Raw genomic sequence first — 9,724 nt, forward strand, 5'->3', positions numbered from 1 at the left:
TAACCCTTGACTCTTACATGTATGCTCTCTCTTCTGCACCACTCAAGTCTGGATTTTATTTATTTCACAGCATGGTGATTCTCCTTTCTTACTTGGTCTCCTTGCCAGCATATGCTAAAGTTCCACCTCTGTCTCTCTGCCCAAGCATTGGCCACTGGCAACTTTATTTTCCAATCAAAGCCGACTGGGGGCAAGGACCCTCAGTGTCTTATATGTGGAATCTCATGCAATTTTGGAAACCCAAATGAACAATACAAGCATTAAACTAAATCCACTGTGTGTGTGTATGTGTGTGTGTGTATGTGTGTGTTTGTGTGTGTGTGTATGTGTGTGTGTGTGTGTGTGTGTGTGTGTGTGTGTTTAGGGCTGACCTCTTAGGCTAGGGGTCTCATTTCTGAAGAAAAAGAAAAATTTGCTCTTCCTTGAAGTAGAAACTGAAGGGTTCTTTGGAAAGTCAGTTGGATGGTGTTTTGCTGGGGCAAACACGTGACGGAACATTGCATTAAAGTGGGCACAGGTGTAAAAGGCTAAAGCAGAGTCATGAAGGAATGTTACCCTGAAGCAGACACAGAAGAGAGTGTTTCCTACTAAAGCAAGCATGTGAAAGGACATGTGATGAAGGATTCTTTGCTAAGAACACACACATATTGGTCTGCCTTACATTGCATAGTTGAGCTGCATTTGTTGGGACTCCATAGAGAGAAATGCACCGAAAAACTTTGGGTGGTGTGCTGCAGTTTCTTGCCACTGCTGCAGACTTGGGCTGATTGCAAGACACGTGCTAAGGCAAGACACGTGCTGAGGCAAATCCCGTGCTGAAGCAAGACACATGGAGGAAACGTGATGTTGGAGAGTATAAATAGAACTCCATGGAGTGACAGAGACAGAGCTTGGTGGGCTGGTACAGCTAGCTGTGCAATGCGTGTGGGTCTCGTGTCTTTACTGATCTCCACTTCCCTGAGAGAAGCACAGCTGAGAACTTCTCCTGATGTTCCTGTTGGTCCCTCCTGATGACTCAAGTCAAGGTTGAGACCTGGCTGTCTCTGCTCAGTTGTGTCATCACTGTTGCTAACCTGACTTTATTGAACTGGTTCTGCTGGTGTATCCATGGATTTTTTGAAAGTGGATTGAGCTGCCACTCCTTGCTAACCTGTGATCTGAACTGCCGTTTTCCAGACAGATGGGGGTTGCTCCAAAGAACCTTTCTAAACATTTCTACTTCCCTATATCCTTTGTTTTCCACTCCCTATGGTGAGCAATGGGCTACAAGGGAGATTAAAGCATTTAAGAGCCATTATTAAAAATAGGATTTGAAAAAAATTAAAGTTACACTCCCTTGGCAGCCATTGACTACTTGTAGCTCTTCTACCAGGTATGAGATCTTGTGAAATTCTTCTCTATTTTGTTGGTGTGGTCTTTGCAGGTCTTGTGCAAGTGACCATATTGTTGGGAACTCATGGGACTCAGAAAATATCTTACTACAGCATAATTGATAGTTGCATCCTAAATACTTATCTTTATACTCACAAATAAGTATTGCTCTCATCCCTCATCAGAAATATTTCTTTTTGTGAGTATAAGGGTGAATATTTATAAAGCAGTTAGAAATTAGACTAGTTTAGGTAAGTGGTAAGATTAGAATCCCCTTGAGTGTCCACCAAGCATGAGTAATTTGATAGTTTCACAGTAGTAGGCATCAATTACTTTTTATTTAACTGGCCTTAAATCCAATTAGATAGCTTTTGTTTACCTCTAAGATATAAGTACCACTATTGTATCCTTGGGGATATCTTACCATGCTATTCATTGTTGTGCTTTATAGGCATTCCAGCTGGTGGTGTGCTTTATAGGCATTCCAGCTGGTTAGGACCATTGATTGTTTTTCTCCCCTGACAGCTTGCACAACACCTTCTGATACTATAAGAGTTGGTCCTCAGGGAGGATGCTTTGTGGTCAGATACAGTTTGATTCCTCTAAGTCCATGAAGTAAAGAACAATGATTCCTGCGAACCATAAAGCAAACCAAGCCACCCCTATAATTGCTTCAGAATACTTCCAGGAGTTTTCAAGCCTCAGTGGAGGAGAGGAGAAATTGAAAGGGAGGGAGGACAGTGGAGAGAAGACAAGATCTCTAATCAAATATATTGTCAGTTGTTATGGATGTTTAAATGCAAGAGAAGTACCCAAAGGAGAAGAAAGAATCAAAGGACACAATAGAAGAATATTCTGCATACACTGATAAATAGTGTGTATTCTAACCACTTACAGTAGAAAATCACATCATTAATGGAATAATGGTAAAGTGCTCAGAAGGGTCTAATCTCAGTGGTGAAGAATAATTATCCAACACTAATTTTGGCTTCCATTCCCACCTACCAAGTAATAAAATGGAAACAATAGCTCAAACCATGTTCATGTAATGCAATGAGACCATGGAACAAAGATCAAGAATATTTATAAGAGTTTAACTGTATGTAACATGAAGGTAGCAGGACAGAATAATGCTGAACCATCTTTACTCGATGAACATGTTACTTCATCAGCAATATATGTATCTCTTTCCTTTATAAGAATTCTAGAAAAGACCTGAAGTTCCTGCACCCTTAGAGAATACAAAGCAACCACATTAAAACTGGATCAAAGTTCCCACCCCTGCCATTGCATCAACATCACATGACCAGAAAGCATATCCCAGCTCTCAAATTCTCCTGAAGGATCAAATAAAACAAATTAACACCAAACAAGGGGATAGGATAGCGTATATCTCATCTATCTCAGATTGATGACAAGACCTGGCAATTAAAGGTCATTAGGGGACATGAAGAACAAGCAGCAGCCTGAAGTAAAATGTAGCATTTGCCATAGCTCCTCCCATGGCACAGTACAAAATGAGTAAGTGGTAAAGGCCAGCTCCCAGCTTCTCCTGGATGGGGGAGAAAGCAGAGTACACACTCACTCTTCTAGATTCCTTGGGTATTGAGTAATTAACTTCCTTTTTCATGAATTCATTGTTTTTAATAGCTGAGTAGTACTCCATTGTGTAAATGTACATTTTCTGTATCCATTCCTCTGTTGAAGGACATCCGGGTTCTTTCCAGCAGCTATAAGTAAGGCTGCTATGAACATAGTGGTGCATGTATCCTTGTTATATGTTGGAGCATCTTTTGGATATATGCCAAGGAGTGGTATAGCTGGGTCCTCAGATAGTACTATGTCAAATTGTCTGAGGAAACTCCAGACAGATTTCCAGAGTGGTTGTACCAGCTTCCCATTCCACCAGCAATGGAGGAGTGTTCCTCTTTCTCCACATCCTCGCCAGCATCTGCTGTCGCCTGAGGTTTTTTTTCAATTTTTTATTAGATATTTTTCTTCATTTACATTTCAAATGCTATCCTGAAGGTCCCCTATACCCTCCCCTCACCCTGCTCCCCAACCCACCCACTCCCACTTGCTGGCCCTGGCATTCCCCTGTATTGGGGCATATAATCTTTGCAAAACCAAGGGCCTCTCCTCCCAATGACTGCTGATTAGGCCATCTTCTGCTACATATGCAACTAGAGACACGAGAACAGGGGACATGGGTTAGTTCATATTGCTGTTCCTCCTATGGGGTTACAGACCCCTTCAGCTCCTTGGGTACTTTTTCTAGCTTCTCCGTTGGGGACCCTGTGTTCCATCTAATAGATGACTGTATGCATCCACTTCTGTATTTGCCAGTCACCTGAGTTTTTGATCTTAGCCATTCTGACTGGTGTGAGNTGGAATCTCAGGGTTGTTTTGATTTGCATGAGTAATTAACTTCTGACCTACATGTTCCAGAGTGCTGACAGGACCAGGCATACTCTAGTTACCCAAGGACCAATAACAAACAACATGGTATGATGGACTAAAGAGCTCAGAGTTCCACAGAAGTTTTGAAGCCAATCTAAGAAGACAGGAAGAGGTGGCATTTTTTACTAATGCATAATAAAATACTAATACATAGACACCAAAATAAAGAGCCAAAGATAATAAAGAAAATGGAAATACAATCCAAACAGAACTAGAAGAAAGTCATAAATCAACTTTAATGCAAAGGAAACTTGTAGATTATTTGATAGAATGGGTCTGAGGTCCCAAGGAAGTGACAGAACAATCCAAAGAATGTTGGCAGGGCAAAAGTTTCTCTTCTGCAAGAGGGTTCATTGTCAAGTCAACTAAAGCAGAAAACACACCCAGCAGGGGTCCTGCTGAGGTTTTTATTCCTAAAGCAAAAGTGACCTGTGTGTTACTCTGACTGGTAAGAGCAAGGCCTCACATTCTTACATGATTGGCTAATTTGAAGAGGTGCAGCAGATAAGAAGAGTGCAATTTTGAGCATCTACTGCAACCTTGAGCAAATATTTTGATTTTAAGAAGTGTTAACCCTGGATAAATTTGAATTTCTGCCAAGCGGCTATTTTACAGGGTTTTTAAAAAATTATATATATATATATATATATATATATATATATATATATATATATACCTTTTGATTGATTAAAAAACTAGTGCATTTCTTTTATATTTATCAAAGGAAATATTACAAATTTCCATCTTAAAACTTATTAATGTGCCCTCAAAAAGTGAGAATTTCAAGGAAGATATAAACTTTTAAAACCAGGCAAGCAGAAATCTTGAAGCTAAATATTATTACTGGACTTAAAAAATTCAGGATAGAGCATGCATCAAGAATCCACAAAAATAAAACAGATCATTTGAAATTGTCACTCACAAGCAAACCAAAGAAAATAAATAAAAATGCCATTCACCAGCAAGTGCATGCGTATACAGACTATGAAATCTGAGAAGAAAGAGCTAGAAAGGAGATTCAAAGAAATATTTGTAGAAAATTTACCAAATCAGGAAGAGATATCAAGCTTTACATTATGAAACTCAAAAGACTCAGCATGAGTCTTAATAAAATATATACCAAACCTTATTATAATTAAGTTGTCAGAAATCAATGGTAACATGACAATTTTGAAAGTATTTTAAAAGAGCAGAATTGTTGGTAGCATTTTCAGTTCAAGTGACTTAACTTCCTTTAAGATATATATATATATATATATATATATATATATATATATATATGCACACACACACACACACACAATCTCTTGTACATCTCTCCTTCTTCCTCTTCTAATCTGTGTCTCTGTCTCTGTCTGTCTCTGTCTCTCTGTCTCTCTGTCTCTCTGTCTCTCTCTCTCTCTCTCTCACTCTCTCTGTGTGTGTGTGTGTGTGTGTGTGTGTGTGTGTGTGTATACTCTTATATATGTTGTATACAAGGGTTGTGGGAGGGGTGACTGGGAAGGGGGCAGTGAGCAGGATGTAACGTGAATAAGTAACAACAACAAGAACCACAGACTAACAAAAACCCAGTACCAGGTACTAGAAACTTCCTTTCTAGTTGTTGGTCAGTGCAGTCCAAGAAACTCCCTAATATAGACATAGATGTAGGCCTTTGTCACATTTCAGGGGTTGGAGGTGGAGCCTATTGCTAAATATGCTTTATACTTAAGACACAGGAACAGGATGATTCTAGCTGGATCTATCCTGAAAGCCTCTTTCCAACATTCTGGCTTCCATGATTCTAGAAAATATATATATATGGAAGCTGCTAAGGAAGGACAGGAATTAAACACCTATGAGCCATGACAATGACCAGCATGGAGAGATATTCATCAAAGCGCAAAAAAGGGGCACTCATATATCAATGGCAACCGACAGTTGTTTAATTAGACTTAAAAGCCATTCAACAGAAAGGAAAGCAAACCTAGCACAGAAAACTTGTACGCTTCTTGGGGATATTAAGGTCACAAACCTTAGAAAAGAATCTACTCAGCAAGGTCCTGTTGCTAAAGACAACACCCATACAACTCATTGAACGTGGAGAAGTCAATCAGATGCCTACATGGAGGCTTCATTTTTATGCTCTAGTACAGGAAGTTACTCAGCAGGCTACCAAAAGAGAGATGTAAACACCAACCCAGCCACAAAACCTTTGACCTACAATCTGTTCAGCATGTAAGATATGCCAGGGCAGTGGTGTCACAGAATTTGTGGAAGAGCCACCAATGTCTGATTTGATTTAATGCCCACTCCACAATTGTGGTGGGTTGACTATGCTTGGCCTAGGGAGTGGCACTGTTAGGAAATGTGGCCTTCTTGAAGGAAGTGTGTCGTTATGGGTTTTAAGACCCTCCTCCTAGGACCAGGTTTAATTCCCATTACTCATGATAATCTTTCTGCCTCAGCATACAGAATGATGGAATTATGAGCATGTGCCAAGTATTCTTCTAAGCATGAATTTTACACAAAAGTATAATCTTAACCCTCATTACTTATTTGATTCTTTATCTGCTGTTGGACTTTTGATTTATTTCCGCTTTTAGATCACTAGTAAAGATGATTTGGTAAATACAAAAACAAAACAAAACAAAACAAAACAAAACAAAACAAAACAAAACAAAACAAAATCCTCCCCCTAGCTGCCAGTCTTCTTCTAGTGTCCTTCAAATAAAGATGTAAAACTCTCAGCTCTTCCTGTACCATGCCTGCCTGGATGCTGCCATGTTCCTGACTTGATGATAATGAACTGAACCTCTAAACCTGTAAACTAGCCCCAATTAAATGTTGTACCTAATAGAAGAGAAAATGGGGAAAAGTCTCGAACACTTGGGCACAGGGGGAAAGTTCCTGAAGAGAACACCAATGGCTTACACTCTAAGATCAAGGATCGACAAATGGGACCTCATAAAACTGCAAAGATTCTGTAAGGCAAAGGACACTGTCAATAGGACAAAATGGCAACCAACAGATTGAGAAAAGATCTTTACCAATAGAGGGCACATATCCAATATATACAAAGAACTCAAGAAGATAGACTCCAGAGAAACAAATAACCCTATTAAAGAATGGGGAACAGAGCTAAACAGAGAATTCTCAACTGAGGAAAATCAAAGGGCTCAGAAACACCTAAAGAAATGTTCAACATCCTTAGTCATCAGGGAAATGCAATTCAAAACAACCCTGAGATTCACCTCACACCAATCAGAATGGCTAAGGTCAAAAATTCAGGTGACAACAGATGCTGGCAAGAATACAGAGAAAGAGGAACACTCCTCCATTGCTGATGAGATTGCAAGCTGGTACAACCACTCTGGAAATCAGTCTGGAGGTTCTTCAGAAAATTGGACATAGTACTTCCTGAGGACCCAGCAATGCGACTCCTGGGCATATACCCAGTGTAGGGTAATGCCAGTGTGGAAAGATGGGAGTGGGTGGGTGGGAGAGCACCCTCATAGAGGCAGGAAGTGGGGATGGGATAGGGGGCTTTCAAAGGGGAGACCTGGAAAGGGGAAAACATTTGAAATATAAATAAAGTAAATATCCAAGGGGGGGAAAAAGAGTTGCTTTGGTCATGGTGTATGTTCATAGCAGTAAAACCCTAACTAAGACAATGATTCGAACCTATACATGACACTGCTTGTGTGATAAAAACTGGAGTCTAGATAGCCCAGTGAAGTAGGGTAAAACCAAATAATACTGGTCTGAAAAAATATCAATAAAAGTACTCCTAATGATATTCTGCTCTACTCATAGGTCAGTGTCTTCTCCAGCTATTGTCAGAGAAGCTTCCTTCTGCATGCAGCAGATGGGAGCAAATGCAGAGTCCTTGGAATACACAGCTCTAAATAAAATGTCTCTATCAAATATTTCCCCTTGGAGCTTAGGGAAGCCCATAGAAGAGGTGGAAAAGGTGTAAAATCCAGAGGGGATGAAGGATGCCAGGAGAACAAGGCCCTCTGAATCAACTGAGAAAAGGTCATATGAACTCACAGAGACCAGAGTAGCAAGCACCGGGCCTGTGCCATGTCCTCTGCTTATTTATTATAGCTTTCAGGTTAGTATTTTTTTTTAAGGAACTCATGAGTGTGTAAATAAGTGGGTCTCTGATTTTCATTCCTGCTCTTGGGGTGCTTTTCCTTCTTTTGTGTTGCCTGGTCCAGCATCGACGTGATTTTTGTTTTATCTTATCATATTTTGTTTTGTAGAAAAAAATAAACTTTTAGATGTATAGCTAGATCCTTCTATGAAGGTAGAACAAGCAAGGCAGAACCAAGCAAAATTATTTCTGCTCTACTTGTACGTGTGTCTTATAAAAGATGTCCACTGAAAATTCTGCTTCTAGTGCTGTCTCATCCATAAATCATTATTTGTCCAAGTGAATGCTTTAAAATTTAAAAAGTGAGATTCTCCTTTACTAGACCACCCTAATTCCTTACTACATTCTAAAACTTATCCTTATATTCACAGATAAGTGTAGCTCCCATGTCTTATAAAATGGGCCTCTCTTTACAGAAAATGGAGACCATAACAAAGAACCACAGCTGACCACAATACAGATATCAAAAGATTGTGGTGAGCCAAATCTCAGTGGATACATATATCACAGGTCCTCCATCTATTGTTCAGGGAAAATTGTAGAAGGGACGGGGACAGAAAGACTGTGCACATCATAATACCAGGATGCTTACTGTGAAACAACCTCTCATATAAACATCTGTATAAACAAGACCAGAACAGTGACAATATGAATAGACATGTTAATATGGAAAAGGGGAAATTTCTTCTCTTTCCTAGACGAAGAACTACTGGTAACTAATGACGGTCAGCCTTGAAACTGTATACACACACACACACACACACACAGAGAGAGAGAGAGAGAGAGAGAGAGAGAGAGAGAGAGAGAGAGAGAGAGCAAGTTGTACTTATATATATTTGAACATGCACAGATATGAAAAACCACAGACAAACAAGTGCCAAAGGAGGTCATCATTTCTGTATTTGCAACAGAAGAAATGCTAAAGGCAGCTGTTCAATTTGAGAAGAAAGGATACTAAACAGCAACAGAACAATGTAAGAAATCATAAAATTCACTGGTAATTTAAGTATATTGCCCTATACAGAATGCTTAATTACACTAAAAGTAGTGAAGAAATTGATTTAATTGTACCATAAAAGTTCACAGAACTAAAGATATAACTAAAATATATTAGATACATAATATATACATGTATTTATATATAACATGTGACATTAATTAGACAGAAACTGGCGACCCCTGTGGTTGAATTAGGGGAAAGCTGGAAGAAGCTAAAGAGGAGGGCAACCCTATAGGAAGAACAGCAGTCTCAACTAAATTAGACTCCCAATATCTCTCAGACACTGGACCACCAACCAGGCAGCATACACCAGCTGATATGAGGCCCTCAATAAATATACAGCAGAGGACTGCTGGGTCTGGAATAAGTGAGAGAACATGTACCTATCCGTGGTGAGACTTGAGGTCCCAGGGAGTGGAGAGGTCTGGAGAGGTGGCAGTTTGGAAGTGGGGACATCCTCTTGGAGATGGAGGGAGGAGGTATGGGCTGAGGAGCTGTCAGAAGGTAGACCAGGAAGGGGATAAAGACTGGAGTATAGCCGGGCGTGGTGGCACATGCCTTTAATCCCAGCATTTGGGAGGCAGAGGCAGGTGGATTTCTGAGTTCGAGGCCAGCCTGGTCTATAAAGTGAGTTCCAGGACAGCCAGGGCTACACAGAGAAACCCTGTCTCAAAAAACAAAACAAAACAAAACATAAGAAAAAAACCAAAGGCTCCGCTGCACTGCCGGGGAAAGAGCGGACTGGAGAGGGGACC

Source organism: Mus pahari, chromosome X (assembly GCF_900095145.1).
Source record: "Mus pahari chromosome X, PAHARI_EIJ_v1.1, whole genome shotgun sequence".
Classification (NCBI taxonomy): domain Eukaryota; kingdom Metazoa; phylum Chordata; class Mammalia; order Rodentia; family Muridae; genus Mus; species Mus pahari.